At 44.3% G+C, this 17,741-nt stretch overlaps 1 protein-coding gene across 2 annotated transcripts in view; it reads left to right on the top strand.

The window, feature by feature from the left end:
* Positions 1-17,741, top strand: part of SLC2A10 (solute carrier family 2 member 10) — a 507,763-nt gene that overhangs the window by 211,963 nt on the left and 278,059 nt on the right. The gene's annotated exons all lie outside the window — the stretch shown is intronic.

The following is a 17,741-nucleotide window of genomic DNA, read 5'->3' as shown; positions in this document are numbered from 1 at the left end:
GAGTTTTTATTATCTGTTTTATACCTACACTGCCTTTAAAGTTGTTATCTAGTCTGCACATTCAACTCTTGGCCTGAGCTGGCAGTAAAACCCGTAAAGCAGGTGATTGCCAGAAAGTGTGTGGCGCACTTTTGAAATTGAAAAAAATCATGAAGAAAGAAACCGCTGTTTGCTTAATTCGTCATTGAATATTCCAAAATCTTTTATGTTCAATTAAGTGCGTATGTGACTTATGTAACAGGCATTTGTTAATACTGGTTGAAGTTGAGTGGGTGATGTAAAGACACGTACATAAAGGCATATTTGAATATCTTTAAAATCATGAACAAACAAATGAACTAACAACCAACCAGTGCAAGGCAAGGTTAGGCAAAACAGTGAATGAATACATTAATTCATAATTAAACGAATGGCTGGAGGGCTGGGTGGATTGGTTCATAGGTATGTGGTTTGGTGAATCAATAACTGAATTACTTTTGGGTTGTGTGGCATGTTAGAAGAAAAACACTGACACAGGTTTTCCATCTCACTATTTTGGTTTATTAAAGGAAAGGTGAAAATTCCTAACTTTCCCTAAGCTAGGGTATTCCCTGCCTATTATTATTTTTTATTATTTTTATTATTAGTATTATTATTATATTTATTGAGCAAACACCTAGCTTTGAGAAGAAGCAACAGAACTTTTTACAGAGGTATATAACAGTACAGATGCATAATGGAGCGCTTTTCAGAGGCAACAACAGAATACAGCATTGGGTAGGAAACGGAGGGCCACAGAGGAGGGGTATAGCTGTACAGGGTGGCAGGGAGGAGAAGGGTGGACGGTGTGCAGCGAGTCAGTTGGCACAGGGGTGACGTGATGGCCTAGGTGTTGCGGAGGCCTAACAAAACTAACTAGGGTGCTAGTCAGTCATCGGTGATAGTTGTGAGATACCTAAAGGTGTCTCCGCCGCTAGTCCCTGGGGATCTGTCATCCAGGTGGCCAGGATACAGCAATCGCTTTTGGATCCAGTTCCTGGGGGTGGACCAGTGCAAAAGGATCATCTTGATGAGGGGTCTTCGGAGAGTGGAAGTGGGACACCAGACGGAGCCGTATACCTGACATGTCCCAATACAATGGTCAGGCATGGTCAGGCAATTACTGATCATTACACACACCTCACTTCCATCACACTTCCCCACATTGATAAAATGCAGAGCATGAAGGCACACTCTGATCAAAGCAAAGCACACGACACGAGGAAGCAGCTGTGCTAAAATGGTAGTTTAATACAAGGAGAAAGACACCAAGATCTTAGAGGGTTGCAAGGAGGGAGTGCATTTGACCATTTCAGAAGAAGACTGTTACTTTCACGAGCCTTCGAGAATAAGAAACATAAGACCTGGAATTAAAGCTGAAGAAACTTGCATTGTGTGTCGGAGGTACCTGGGGCTCTCCCACACTGATAAGCAAGGCGGGCAGGATTGTTTGCCGCTGTGGTGCTGTCCTTGGCTCCTACAACAACGCAGCACCAGTAAAGACAGCACAGCCGGTGAGTTGGGAAGACTGATACCAGACAGGTCTGTGTCGAAGCCAAGGTTGCAAACAGCAATATTGTATAGAGAAATCTGAGAAGTGTATGTGACAAGCGATGTAAATATAATCAAAACAGCAACAACTTTTGAAGCCAAGACAGATACCGTAAATAGTGGTCTGGCGCCACGTGGGTGCTCATTCAAAGGTCTCTGTCAGGTTTCCAATTGAAAGGTGGCAATTGTAAAAAGGAATTGTGAAATCGAAGTGGTCCTTCAACCGGTCAAGCCAAACCCTGTGCACATTCGAAAGTCTTCGATAGTTGATGCTAACTGAAATTGGTCCGAACCCGGCTGAGGGAGATTAAGAAGGGGATCTCAGCCTGGTTGAGGAGGATCCGGGATGAACTGTGATTTACCCAAGAAAGAATATCCTATGAACATTGAGAAAGAGGATCTGAGCCCGAAAGAGGTGGATCCAAAGTGGCGATAGTTGTATTGAAGGGATCTGAGTCCAGCTGAGGGTAACCCAGGGTGAATAGTAAACCACCTGAATTGAGAACTTGTAAGAGGAAAATAACGTATTGTTTGTTTTGTTGAATCAGGCCCTCTGCATGAAGAGACTTTGATAGGTAAAGAGACTTGGGGGCAGAAGGCCCTTATGCTAATGATTGAACTGTATACTCATGCCAAAGAAGCCAGAGATAATACCACTGTTGAGTGAACCGCCTTGTCCCATGCTGAAAACATGGGGAAGGGAGGCCAACTGCCTGGACATCCTGACATATCACGTATTTCTCTTTTATAAACACTACCCCCACACTCTTTGTATTTAGTGGCAAAAGATATTTTTAGGATAAGCCCTTTTCATTTTTACAAGACACGTTATTAATATTTGATGGTCGTAGCTTGCTCCCATCTGTAGATTTAGGATTAGATAGGCGTTTATTGTACCCTTGTTGAAGTTCAATAAACTGTCACTTTTGTCTGTCTTACTGTTGATACCATGCCTTCCTAGTCCAAATCAAAATTAGAGTCCAATATCCAAAATTAAGCGATGCTGACCGTACCACTATTTGAACAATTAAGGCACAGGAGAATGATTTCACCCAGTTCAGTTCAATAGTATACCATTAGGTCGTTTTTGGCAACTCTTGCTATTAAAACTTACAGTTCAGATATTGGGGGATTCCAGGGCTCAACTGTCTCTTTACTTCCGCAATATAGCTCTTTTCCTTTCTCTTTATTTAAACAAAAGATCTTCTCTCTTTTCAATGTCCACTTCTTTCCTTGATTGGGACGAGTTTGAGGACTCAAACATTGATTCTTTTGACTTTCATTCATTCTCAGTGATGTTTCTTGATGCGGACTAACATGAGCCCTCCTGCATTGATTTTTTTTTGTCTTTCCATGTACCCATGACACGTTGTGCTGACTGGGACGAGTGTGAGCATTCCAGTAAGGATTTCTGCTTTCTTTATATACCATTGATACTATGCCTCTACTGGGATGAGGGTTCCAAAAATGATTATCTCTCCGTTTGTATATTATTGACCCTTCATTTTTACTGGGACGAGTATGAGTATTCCTATTATTATCTCTGGTGCCCCTCATGGGTCTCTCGTTCTACCTCGTTACCTGGATTACTTTCCAGTATGCTGGGACTCTCTTCCCTTGTCAGCATGATTGATGGTTTCTTCGTTTCCCTGTTGGTTTGCTCACTTCACAATACCTTGGTAAAAATGGTATCGGCATCGCTCATGGACCTCTTGGTCCACTGCAATGTGGTAACACCACCTCTTGTTCGTCTCTCGAGCTCAGGATGTCCTGCAATCACTTCAGTCTTCTGCATCCTCTCTCCTTACCTGTGCCACGTGTCAGAGGTTGCTTTCTGGCTTCTATCCTAAGACACTGAGCATCCAAATTTCACTGTTTGCTCCTTCAAGCTTGTTAGGCAGAATTACATGCAGTACCCTTTGGGAACACTACGCACAATTAAGACTACAGGTGTAAGCACAATCTCTCCTTTGGTACAAGCCTGTGCTACACAGTTATGTGGTAGAAGTGGCTGAGCAGCTAGACGTATCTCAAGAGGGATGTGAGCAGTACAAGATGTTACACAAAGGACTTGCAATCACAGTAGTTCAAACCAACTCTTACTCAAGGTTTCTTGGTAAAAGAATATACATTTATTTACACATTTAGTTAGAAAACATTCCACTTGCAAGAAGCAGCTCAATATCACACTATAATACACTACAGTACACAACCAATACATTTCTGAACAAGTTAGGCTCCCCTGAAGTGGGAGCAAAATGGCACTTCAGTAACTTTCAAAAGGGGTAGAAAGACAAAGGTTATATTAATCAAAACACAATTACTTTCAGAGGCAGGGCAAATAAGTCAGTTCACTACAAGAGGCAATTCAATTCAATAGGCCTGGGCCAAAGTCAATGGTTCAGTGTCTTGGATAGGATAGCACAGTTCCAGTAGTAAACGGTTAAGTCTTTGCCAATGTTCTTAGAAGTAGTTTGCCAGAAAAAGAGTTATATGGTGGATTAGGAGCAAACAAAACTCCAAACTTGGGAAAGTTTCACAAACTTTCACCGCGGCAGAAAGGATTTTCACACCGCGTTTGCACAGTACTTTAGGGATGAAGAAAAGCTGTAGCTGAGGCAGTTGTTCCTGGCAGTTCCTGCAGATCTCGCTGTTCCTGAGCTTCAGTCATGGGGACAAGAAGGACGACGTCGGGAGGTTCCTGCACTGCCCAGGGAAGAAGCCACAAGCTTGGCTAATCGTCGGTTTTAAGGTGTGAGTGCCTTTGAGTCCACAAACTGGTATCCTTCTCACTGGCTATCCGGTTTTCAACAGCACTCTGAAGAAAATTCGACCAGTATGGAGACGGTGTCCAGGTGGCTTGCGAGTTGGTTGTTCCCACCAGCTCAAGGGAAGAAGTCGTCCTTGAAGGGGCTTCTCTGTGGAGGGAGTTTCAGGCAATTGGGACCTGTAGCAGGGCTTCACCGGGCAAACCAACGGTCCAGGAGTTGCAGCAGTTGTCTTCCTTCAGCTCGTCTTCAGTTCTTTCGTTCCAGTGGTCGACTCTGCCTTCCAAGTCCCAGAGACCTGCTTTTAAACAGTTTTCTCCCATCCATTCCAGCCCTGCTGTCACTCACCAAGCAGGGTGGCTGTCCTTGCCGGACAGTCAGCCAGCCTATCACACCAGAGTACATTCAGGTCTCCTAGGAGACTAAGCAGAGGGGGTTTCGGGCACCTCCCTCACATCCTGTCCACTCCAGACACTCAAGCGCCAGAGGAGTGCTTCAGCAAAAGGCCATCAAACAAAGGGACCAAACCTGGTTTGACGCGCAGAGACAAACACTAGAAGGACCTTTCCTAAAAGAAACAGCAAAAAAAGATGACCAGAGTCTGTTTTTACAGAGGGGTCTTGGGCGCCATATTGGAAAACATGGCTGACCTGATTTTTAGATACTGGTGTTCACGGTCGGGAAAAATCATGGTAGTTTGTTCTAAGACCTCTGCCACCAGCCATTTCAAGAGAAAAGGGTAACATTTGACTGTTACATGAGTTTTTATACATAGGGGATGCTAGGCAACCCCTCCAGCACTCTATAGGAAGATAGTTTGTGCTGAATCTATGATTTTAAAAAGACTAGCAAAGTCAATTTAACTTTACATGCACTGGGAGACAGTCGTCAGTCCCAGAGAAGGTATTTAAACCTTGGGAAGTCTGAAAGACATACCTGTGCCACTGCGCTGAAGGTGCTGTGTGACGCACAAGAAAAAGATGATGCCTATGGCGTTGTCTAAAACTTCATATCCGAAGAACACAACAGTAAAACACACATTAAAATACATGAAAGAGTGTGAGAAAAGGATCACACTCTTTCTAGGTAAAAATTAAAATCCTACAAATCCAGCAAAGTTGTTTGGGGGTCTCAAAAAGGTAAGGGAAATTGGCATTAGAGAATTCTCCCTAACATAGCTGATTCAAACTTCCCGGGCTGTGTCTCCTCTTAGGTCTCTGCCTCCAATATTTGACTGTATTCTTCCAGTAATCTTCTTCGGTCTCCGCCTCCAATATTTATGACTTTGTATTCCTTCAGTAATCTTCTTCATCTCAGTACCATATAAGTGTTTCTCTAAAGGTACAACTAAAGGGCTTGGCTGGAAATAACAGATTCTAGTCTGTTCTTCATATATTCTTCCATTAGATGTTTCAGAAGATGGGTTGGTGACATGTTGTTTAGGGAGTTCTTCAATATAATGGGAGTCCTTGTCCCCAGAGGGATGGTACTGCATACCAGGCTCACCTCCCTAGACTCGCTCGGAAAGGCTCCCCCCTGGGCAGAAGTGACAGAATCCCGAGATTTTTCGCAGTCGATAAATGAACATATATTGAGAATCTCTGAGTTGTATGGCTAAACCCAGAATAATTTTTAAGACTGGCTGAGGTGCAACATAAAGTAATTTATTTGAACAATGTAAAATGATCATATCAAGAAAGCAACTCCCCACCCCTTTTCTCTTTCCTTTCCAGTGACTTGAAGGACACAGAAGATGGTGTTACGTGCTTGGGTAAAAGAATGAGTTAGCGTGGAAAAAAGTTCCCACTCACACAGGAGAAGTGACAAGAAATACAGTAGGCCAGCAAAAAGTACCGGGGCACATGCATGTGAAGAAAATTGCACATAAAAATGAAAATCCACCTAACATTAATATATTGCGCTTAGATGTATTTTGGGGTGGGCAACGTATTGCACTAAGATGGATTTGGGTGGTCGACTATGTGCACTGGAGGTATTTCTGAAGGTGACGATTGTGTTAACCACATCATTAGAACCATTAGAAAGGTGGCCATTGCTTCTGCTCTTAGATGATTTATAAGTGTAGCCAAGGGTTCGCCCTGTGAATATCCATTAGGGTAGCCAACATGTTACACTTACAAGACTTGAGCAGTTGGCCATTGTTCTGCACTTGGAATAATTCAGGATGGTGTGAGAATGCAGAAGGTGTCTCACCCACTTGTCCCCGGGGATCTGCCATCCAGGTGGCCAGGACACAGCCATCGATTTCGGATCCAGTTCCTGGGTTGGGCCAGTGCGGGAGGATCACATGGGTGAGAGGGGTCTTTGGGGAATGGGAGTGGTACACCTGATGGAGAGACGTGGTATCCCCTTCCCTATAACACCTTTATCCATCCTACCAGGTAGGATATTTAGGAACTCTACCCCAGCCCCTTTTACAACACCAAAACCTTCACACAGACAGCCCGCTATGGGAGAAAACAGACTAACACCTGAGAAGTATACCTGACCTTTCCCAATGCAATGGTCAGGCAAGGTCAGGCAATTACTGACCATCACACACACCTGACTTCCATTAAGCCTCCCCACACGGGTAAAAGGTGGAGCATGAGAGCACACTCTGAGCAAGGCAAAGCTCACAAGGAAACACAGTTTCAAGATGGTAGCTGAATGAGAGTAGAAAGACGGCAAGACAAAAGGGGATCGCAAAGAGGGAAATTCCCTTGACCTTTTCAACAAGAAACTGTTACTTTCCAGAACCCTCGGGAATAGAAAGCACAAGACCAGGAAACCAGGCTGAAGTATCCTGCATTGTTTGTCGGAGATACCTGGGGCCATCCCGCATCAATAATCAAGCATCAATAATCAAGGCAGGGAGAAGCAGCAGCTGCTGTAGTACCGTCCTTGGCTCTAAGAACAAAGCAGTGTCAGTGAAATCCACACAGCTGGTGAGTTGGGGAGACCAATACAAGACCGGTCTGTGTTGAAGCCAAGGTTGCAAGCAGCAACATTGTATGACGAGCGCTGGAATGAACATTGTTAAAATGCGTGTGATAAGAGACGCAAGTAAAGTTGAACTGCTGATGAGTGATTGAACTTTAAAAGCAAGATACAATACCTTCGACAGAGTGGTTTGGCATGGCGTTGGTGCTTAATCGAAGGCCTCTGTAAGGTATCCAGCTAAGAAGCGGCAAAAGTGAAAGTGAGAAAAAGGTTATATCAAGAGGAGAATGAGTAAGTGTGAATTGAAGTGGTCCTGCGACAGGTCGAGCAAAATCCTGCACACAGTCGAAAGTCTTTGATTTTGATGAAGTAAAGAAAGTTTGGAAAACTAGATAAACTCAGTCCGAGCCCGCGGAGGGAGGCCAATTGAAGATTTTGGGCCTCATTACGACATTGTCGGCTGCTGCGCCTGACAGGTCTGACCCTGCCGGGCGAAGCAGCCATGGTAGGCAGACTCTTCACAGAAGCGCTGGCACTGTTAACAATGGTGCCGGTGCTTCCGTGGGCCCATTCCCATGGAGTCCTATGGGATTTCACGGGAACCTAGCTTTCCGGTTCGACGGGACTTGTAATGTCCCAGTGGCACCGGCAAGCTAGGTGCCGGTAAAATGTCAAGAGTTTGGCGGCAACCTGCCGGAAGCAAAAGCAGGGTTACCGCCAGACTCCTAATGAGGCCCTTTGTGTTAAAGTGGGTCTGAGCCCAGTGGAGGGGGACACGGGGAGGGCAACAGTAAATCACCTGTGAAGTTGTATATGTGAAACCCTAAGAAGAAAGGAACTTTAATGTTTGTTGTGTTGCATCAGGCCATCGGAGATGAGATATTCTGAATGGCAAAGAGACTTTGGCACCCAAGGCTCTGATGTTGAGGTTTTGAACTGCATCCTCATGCTAGAAAAGCCAGATAGTGAGCTAAGCTCGAGTGAGCCACCTTGTCTCGTGCTGAAAAAGTGGGGAAGGGAAGCCAACGGCTTGAACATCCTGACATATAATTTCTTGAACACTTGTCTTTTGCATAACATTGTTTCCCACACTATTTGTATTTAGAAGTAAGGATTGGCAATAGGTTTATTAGTATAGGCCCTTTTTATTTTGACAGACTCGACTAGGACTGTGCTATTATTTGATTGTCGTAGCTTGCTCTCATCTTTAGCTTAGGAATAGAATGGTGTTTTTCAAACCCAATTGAAGTTCAATAAACACCCTTGAACTGTGATCACTTATGTATGTCTTCCAGTTTGATACCATGCCTTCCTTACTTGGATGACCTGTGTGTTGCTCTTGGATGATTTCTTAAGGGTAGTCATTATATTGCACAGACTGTAGCCTTTGCAGCAGACAATCTCTTGTGATAGTCGTTGCATAGCACTTGAAAGGTTTGTGCAGTTCAACAGGGTGCTGCACTTAGTCGAGTCATGAGGGCAACCATGTTATGGATTCTAGGCAGTTGTAGAATGGGTTTATTTATTTATTTATTGGTTATTTGTAAAGCGCCAATATATGTAAATGGTGTTCAAGGTGCAACAAGACAAAAGGGGGGGCAGTAAAGAAAACAGTAAGGGTTCTAGTGTCATTCGGATTGTGCAAATGCAGGTACAAGAAGTGCAGGCGGAAGGGAGTGAGAAGAGGGGCAGGTGTAGGCAGGTGTGGAAGGTATATTGCTAGGGAGGGAGGGAGTGATGTGCCGGGCAAGAGGCTCTATGAAGTGCGGGGGGAGGGGAAGAAGATGGCCCATGAGGCAAGGCAAGTGCTAAGGGGAGGCCAGGTGGGCAAGTGCCAAGGGATGCAGGGAGTGCAGGGAGTGAGGACCACATGCTAAGTGTGGGGACGGTGTGGCCCATGCTCAGTTGGGATTGCACATCCCATCAGGCATGTCAGGGGAAAGGGGCCCGGAAAGGCAAGTGCAGGTGTGGGGTGGAAGGGGGGGTGAACAGGAAGACAGGGTGCTGGAGAGAGGGTTCCGGGTGAAGACTGGGCGAGGAGGGCCTGGTGCTCTGTGGAGCTCAAAAGGAACCAGGAAGCCAGTCAGTGTGACAGAGGGGGGCATTAGCAGGGGAGGAGCAAAGGGAAGGACGAAGAGAAAAGGAGGGTCTTGTGAAGCTTCCGGAACTTAAGGAGATCCAGCTCAAGCCTGAGAGGGGCTGGGAGGCCATTCCAGAGGGAGGCTCCTGCCGAGTACAGAGATCTACTCCCCACTCTCTGCTTGGAAAAGCATCTGATCTGCAGAGAGTTGGAGCTAAAAGTCTGGAAGCCTCTAGCAGGGAGGTATTTCGGGAGAGGGAGTTGGATGTAGTGGGGTCCCTGGCCCCTGAAAGGCTTGTGGATGTTTCAGATGGTCTTGAACTTGAACCTCGCAGCAACCTGGAGCCAGTGGAGAGATTTTAGGGCTGAAGAGATCCGGTCCCTGGGCTTGAGGCCAAGGATAGGTCTCGCAGCCCTGTTCTGGATTAGTTGAAGAGGCTGTTGCAGTGCCCAACCTTAAGAGGACCAGAGCTCTGGAGACATTGAGTTTCTGGGGAAAGTGGGGGAAAGGGAGACTGCCTCTGAGGAGGTGCAGCTAATGCATGTGTTGGCGGAATTCTGCCTTTACAGTTAAGTGGGGTCTTAAATGCAGCCACTTAATGATAGCTGGAAGCGTCGCAGGTATACCCACCATAATTTATAATCCCAGATGTTTTAGAATTTTGCTGACAGTACCAATTCTAGGCTTTCATTTGATTCTAACCAATGCATTTTTGCTCTTGCATTCTGCACTTTGGGAATTAGCTAGAGGCCACACTCCCAATGACACTATGTACAACACTTCTGCCATAAGAATGTAGAAACCTTTCACAACGACAAATTCGAACTGAAGCTAGACACATAACTGACTATTCTGTTACAAACACCCTACAGCCTATTTCCCTAGAGTACATCTCTCCACCCACACACATGCCAATTAGACATGTGTGGTTAGCAGCGGCTCTGCCAAGCCCTCATAACCTTTAATGTCCATTATAAACACACGCATACTAGCATCTCCAAACTTTCCCATACTTCAATCTCTCTGAGGGCTTTCATTTGACCTGGTGGGACCATACCCATAGTGAAATGCACTATACAAATGACAAAATTAAAAGAAATTAAATTGTGTAATGCTAGCTGAATTGTACACCTGTTTTCATTGATTGTTGAGTGCATATCAGTTTAAAAATAGTTTCTTTGGATTGGTGATTCAGCCTGTGTCTTGCCTTATATAGTTATCTACAATCTTTCTACGTTCGATGATTACCTCCAGTGTGCTTAAGCCCCAATCCTGCAAACATCTCCAGTACCTAACTAATGGGAATCAGGGTGTGGGGTGGGCTTAGGGCATCTATGGGATGCTACAGAACAAACCTAAAAGAGGAAAAGCTTTAGCAGCCTTGGGAGTTTGCTGTTGGGTGTTGTTGGGTGAAAAAAAGAGGATGAGTCTGCAGAATTGCCACCTGGTAAGGGTGTAGAGGCCCTAGCCTTTCGATTTTTATTAAATGACAAAATGATGCACGTAATCCATCTAAAAAAAGTGTGGCCTGCTAACCAGTCCCCCATTCATAAAGCTCCATTCCAAAAGCATAGTACACACATGTGCCTTGCTGAATCAGTGTCTTCATTTGCAGCACCTTCCCTTCTGTGGCACAGACCAGGGTCAGAGGTCACATGTGCCCTATTTGACAGCTGCTACACAGAAAGTCACTGCAGACAGAGATTGCATTTAGCAGATGCACCACTGATCCAAACGCATGATAATTGTGGGCCTATCTGTCTGGTGCAAAGGTTATATCTGAGACTAAGACAAAGTTGGTTTTGGGTTTGGTGACTGACAGTGCACACACTTATTAAAGCCACATAAAACTGGTATCATTCTCCTGTCAAACCTGTTCTTAGGCCATCTAGGGATAGGCTGTGTGGGTTCATACCGTTGGCTTCAGCAAGCAATACAAAAGGCTGTCTCTTTTGATCCGCTGGAGATTAGGCAACACCTCTCTTCCAGCCCATTAAACTCTCAATAGGATTTTTCCCGTGAACCATGGTTCACAAAGGCCCACCTATAACAAAGACCAGCTTCACACTAGGATGTTGCATAGCAGCTAGCATTTGAAGCTGCATTTTTGGGAAGGGGTGGGTTTTAGAGTAGCCTGAAAGAGCAGAAGGGAACTAAGGGATGGTTTAATCCTTATTTATCCATAGGGCTACCCCTCCTTAGTATCCCCTCCATTTCCTGCAGGTAAAACCCCTCTGGGTATGATGCAAGAAGGTATGGGTTACCTGTCAAAGCTACAGGGATAGGACCCCATTACAGAGACTTATAAGGTATGGGTCTGCACTCCTTCCTTGATTCACTTTGGACTTAAAGGAAGAACAGAAGCATTTGGTGGACCTCTATTGGGAGTGCAGTTCAGTCCAAAGTACTCCATTTATGAGGTGAAGATGGAGAGGTTCTAAGGCATAGGCAAGCTTTGCCCCTTACCCATGCCCAGGGTACATTGGGGGTGACTTGCTGTTAAACCAAGACCTGCACTCTGCTAACTGCACTGGAAATAGGCTCCACACTGGAGGTGAAGGAACCCATGCAAGTGCCAGCCAAGTACCCTGGGCTGGGAGTAAAGAATAACAGAACGCACCTTGCCCTTGATCCCATGTAGTGAGTCACAGCGGACTTTCAGAATAAAGGAAGAAATCTTGCTGTCCCTGCTTCCCTGAACCACATGGACACTTCTTTGGACATATTTGATGCCATCCTGGAAGTTGCGAGGGAGGAAACCGTCAAAATCATTGTTGTCTTAAACGCTCTAACATCTTCACATCTCTGTCACATCTTTATTCAAACCTGGCTTTCGGGAACCGTGGAGTAAGTATTTAAAGGCGTAGAAGGGAAAGAATTTCCGACTGTGCAAATATCACAACCTCCTTCAAGTCCCTGCTGATGTATAGTAATAGTATAGTATGTTTGAGTGCAGAGTAAATTTCAGGCGACCAGGTCTTCTGAACTGAAGAACTGGAGTAAGTGGGAGACAAAAAGATAATTACAGGTTTGCCCAATAGGGTCTCGAAGCCTTGAAAGCATTGAGAATATCTATGGTTACCTGGTTGGCTAGTCAATCCACTGTAAAAGGGAGATTCCACGACACTGCAGCAACAGTATCATGTAAAGCCACTTCCGTAGGAAATAAAGTAAGGGCGAGGATAGGGAAGGTTTTCACTCATTAGATGGACTCAGAGAATATCAATTTAATCAGAGTCATGCATGGTGAAATCAAAAGAGAAAGGCTAAATACATAAATACTGATGGTCTTCGTCCTGGGTCGGATAACTGCTAGAAATGTCACCAAAGTTCAGTGACAGCGAGGATGTAGTTAATAATCCTGGTCATGAAATAAGATCCTTAGAGTTCGCAATGGTCCTCCGCTGCGAGATGCACTAATGAATTGTTGCAAGATGTGCAAGGCTTAAATGGGTTGATGTACTTCACTTCCAGTTCAACCACCATATTGGAAGTGAACAGAGTTAACTGAAGCCGCGATTAGTACATGGTATTTTCTCAGGGAGTTGGTCACCGTGGAGCAAATCTCTGTGTCCAATAAGGCTGCCAAAGCCTTCCAGGTAATAGATGATTTACAGGGGACCCTGGTTTAGTGCCAGGTATGGAAAACCTGACAGTATGACCTCTTCTAGGCCTCCTTCCTAGGGGAAAGGAGCTAGGGCTTCTATGTCTGGGTTCTCCAGGGTTCAGTAAATGAAATCGTTTAACCAAAGGGGAGAAAAACGTCTTTGGCCGAGACTCATGTTCTATCCTCGGGTCCAGTCAATCAGATATTGTATGGTGTTTTTCTAGACACAGGAAACTATGATCTTCTTAACCTCGTATTCATCTTGTGGACCCACCGCCAGGAGGTGTGGTAGATCTCTCTAACGGAGGGAATGAGTGGCAGGTTTGAGAAGTGATATGTGAAATACTGGATATATTGGAGGAACAGTCAACCTCATTGCAAACAGATTGATCCTCTCTATCTTGAAGGGACCTATATATATGGGTTTGAATTTCTGGTGACAAGTTGGTAATTGAATGTAAGTTGTGGCCAACCAGATGTTATCATTCACTTTATAGAGCGGGGCTTCTTGCCTTTTCCTGTCAGCGTATTTTTTTGTTTGTTACTGAGCATGTTTTAGTTATGACGATGCTTTCTGGAAGCCTTGATGTAGCCTACTGATATGTTCCTGAGCAGAACAAGAATGATATCCATATGATAGATCAAACAGAGTATTAACCAATGATGAAATGATGAGTCGTTCTAGGAAAATTCTTCCATGGGTAATAACGTTACTCAGAATTTGTTGCATAGGATAGCATAATATCGTAGATATTTGCCTATTATTTGATTCACCCTCTCCATTTGTTCATTGCTCTGGGGATGGTATGTTGAGTAAAAATGTAGATCAATTCCTAGAAGCCTGCTGATTTCTCTCCAGAAATGAGACACAACCTGGGAACCTCTGTCTCTAATGATGGACTTGGGAAGACCATCTAACCAAAAAACATTTTTAATAAAGAGTTGGGATAATGAGCCTGCTGATGGTTCTTTAGGAAGGGCTATGAAGTAAACAATCTTAGTAAATGAATCTACGATAGTTAGAATTGCAATTTGTCCTTGTACGAGGGGAAGGTCTGTGATGAAGTCCATCGAAGAATGGGTTCATGGACCTTTTAGGTTCGGGAAGGGGTTGTAATAACCTCATGGTTTGATGATGATTGACTTTGGATCAGGAACAGACACCACATCCTTGAATATAATCTCTGATGTCTTTGGCACAGTCTTTCCATCAAGCATACCTGTCCACCTTCTTTTGTGTTTTTAAAACAACCAAATGTCTGGATCCTATATCATCATGACGCCATTGTAGGAAGCAGGATTTGAACGCCTTGGTAGGCAGTCAGTCTAGTGCCATGGAACAAAAGCCCTTGTTGTTCCTGATGAGTAGTGTTTTCAACAAGAAATAATCTTTTCCTAGTATTGATATAGGTAAGACGTAACCTCTCTTAATACCCTACTAGTTCGGATCAGAGAGTGGATAACATTTGAGAAGGGGCTACAAATGGGATTCCTTCAATGGGTGCAGAGGGCATTGGGTCTTTTTGTGATCAAGCATCAGCTTTGGTGTTCTGGGCACCTGGAGTGCACGTAACCTCGAAGCTAAAGTGTAAAAAGAAATGTAGCCAGTGATTTTGCCTTTGATTGATGGATCGGGCAGTCCTCAGAAATTGCAGATTCCGGTGATCTGTGATAACAAGAATGGGATGTTTTGCTCCTTCCAAATCATGTCTCCAGGTGGTGAAGTCTTCCTTTATGGCTAATAGCTCTTTGTCAAATATACTGTAGTTCTGTTCGGCAGCATTGAGTTTTTTGGAGTGATATGCGATAGGGTGTTTTAAGCTTGGAATGAGGGTCAGTTTGAGACAACACTACGGCTAAAATGTAATCGGCTGCATCGGCTTCTACTACGTAGGGGAGTTCTGAATCCGGGATTTTCAAGACCAGGGTTTTAGGTAGTCGGAGGCTCCTTGGTTTTTTTCAGTTCCATAAATAAGCATGTCCTTTACGTAGGAGGGTGGTCAAGGGCACTTGGAGTACTTCAGGATAAACCGATGATAACAATTTGCAAAACCAGGAAATCTTTGCACTTCCTTGACGGTTGTTGGGATTGGCATCGATCTTTCTAGGCTCCATCTCGATGTTGTCTGGGGAAAGGATATATCCCAGATATGGTACTTATTGTTGGTGAAATACGCATTTCGAGCCCTTTGGCGTAGAGGTTCTGCTAGTAACTGGGACGACCCTTCTCGTACATGTATTACATGTTCCTTTTTAGAGGTTGAATAAATTAAGATATCCAATTAAATTATAACATAGACATCTATGATGTCCCTAAATACATAATTTAGAAAAAACTGGAAGGCTGCCGGAGCATTACACAACCCAAAGGGTATAACAAGATATTCATAATGCCCATAACAAGTGCAAAATGCTATCTTCCATTTGCCTCCTTCAGCTATTCTCACCAGATTATATGCACCTTTTTAAGTCCAGGTTGGTGTATATCGTACTATGACAAGCTTGATCCAAAAGGACATGAATCAGCAGTAACTGATACCAATTCTTTATGGTAATATAATTGAGCGGTCTATAGTCTATACAAGGTCTGAGCTCTGTTTTATCTCTTATTCGGAATAAAGAAGATGATGGCCCCAGCACGGGATCTGGAATGGCGTATGAATCCATTTTTCATTTTGTCATCAATGTATTGTTTTAATATTACGTTTTCAATTTCTGTGGGGTGTAAGGAAAGCATGGTATCAAACAGTAAGGCATACAAGAGTAATCACAGTTCAAGGGTGTTTATTGAATTTCAATTGGGTTTGAAAAACATCTATCTAATCCTAAATCTAAAGATGGGGGCAAGCTACGACCATGAAATAATAAAGTCCTAGTCGAGTCTGTCAAAATAAAAGGGCCTATACTAATAAACCTATTACTAATCCTTCTGAATACAAACAGTTTGGGAAACCATGTCATGCAAAAGAAAAGTGTTCAAGAAATGATATGTCAGGATATTCAAGTCATTGGCTGGCCTTCCCCACGTTTTCAGCACAGGACATGGCGGCACACTCAAGTTTAGCACACTCTTTGGCTTCTCTAGCATGAGGATGCAATTCAAAACCTCAACATCAGGGCCTTCTGTGCCAAAGTCTCGTTGCCATTCAAAGTCAATTATTTCAGAGAGCCTGATGCAACACAACCAATATTAAAGTTCCTTTCTTTTTAGTATTTCACATATAGAACTTCTTGGGTGATTTACTCTTCACCCCGGGTCCCCCTCTGCCGGTCTCAGACCCACTTAGACACAAAACCTTCAATTGGTCTCCCTCTGCCAAGCTCGGACCAAGTTTATCTACTTTTCAAAACTTTCTTTACTTCATCAAAATCGAAGACTTTCGACTGAGTGCTGGATTTTGCTCGAGCCGTCACAGGACCACTTTGATTCACAATTACTCGTTCTCTTCTTGATATAACCTTTTTCTCACTTTAACTTTTGCCACTTCTCAGCTGGATACCTTACAGAGACCTTCGATTGAGCACCCACGCAGTGCCAGACCAATCTGTCAACGGTATTGTATTTTGCTTTTAAAGTTCAATCACTTTATCATTTACTTACTTCTCTTATCACAAACGTTTTAACAATGTTCGTTCCAGTGCTTGCCATACAATGTTGCTGCTTGCAACCTTGGCTTCAACACAGACTGGTTTTTATTGGTCTCCTCAACTCACTGGCTGTGTTGATTTCACTGACACTGCTTTTTTCATGGAGCCAAGGACGGAACCACGGTGGCTGCTGCTGCTACCCGCCTTGATTATTGACGCACGAGGGCCCCAGGTATCTCTGACACTGAATCCAGGATTCTTTTGCCTGGTTTCCTGGTCTTACCCTTTCTGTTCTCGAGGATTCTGAAAAGTAATGGTTCCTTGTCGAAAAGGTCAAGGCAATTTCCATCCTTGCGATCCCCTTCTGTCTTGCTGTCCTTCTCCTCTCATTCAGCTGCCATCTCGAAAAAGCTGTTTCCTTGTGTGCTTTGCCTTGTTCAGAGTGTGCTCTCGTGCTCTGCCTTTTATTTGTGTGTGGAAGCTTAATGGAAGTCAGGTGTATGTGATGGTCAGTAATTGCCTGACCTCGTCTGATCATCGTATTGGGACACATCAGGTATACTGCTCGGGTGTTAGTCTGTTTTCTCACATAATGGGCTGTCCGTGTGAAAGTGGTAATGTTGTAAAAGGGGGAGGGAGATAGAGTTCCTAAATAACTTACCTAGTATGATGGGGAAAAAGGGAAGGGTATACTGCATCTCACCATCCAGTGTTCCACTCCCCGAAGACCCCTCACCCAGGTGATCCTCCCACACTGGTCCACCCCCTGGAACTGGAGCCAAAAGCGATGGCCATGTCCTGGCCACCTGGATGACAGATCCCTGGGAACTAGTGGGTGAGACACTTTCTGGTTTCTCACAGAGGGCATACATCCTTCCATAGGGCTGGGGGTGGGAAATGTACCACACCTAGATGGATTGTTGGGTGTATGAAATGCACCACACTTGGATGGATTGTTGGGGGTGGGAAGTGTGCCACACTTTGAAGGATTTTTTGGGGGTAGGAAATTTACCCTACGTAGATGCATTGTTGGAGCTAGGAAATGCACAAACACCTAGATGGAGTGTTGGGGGTTGGAAATGTATTGCTACTAACTAAACACACTAAAACCTCACAATTCTGCATACTCAACCTCAAACTCAGATGAACTAAAGACAACCATACCTCTTCCGCACCCACTTCACA

Source organism: Ambystoma mexicanum, chromosome 3p (assembly GCF_040938575.1).
Source record: "Ambystoma mexicanum isolate Mex_15411 chromosome 3p, UKY_AmexF1_1, whole genome shotgun sequence".
In the NCBI taxonomy this organism is placed as follows: Eukaryota; Metazoa; Chordata; class Amphibia; order Caudata; family Ambystomatidae; genus Ambystoma; species Ambystoma mexicanum.
Note: the sequence above shows the minus strand (reverse complement) of the source record. Positions and strands in the feature narration are given on the sequence as shown.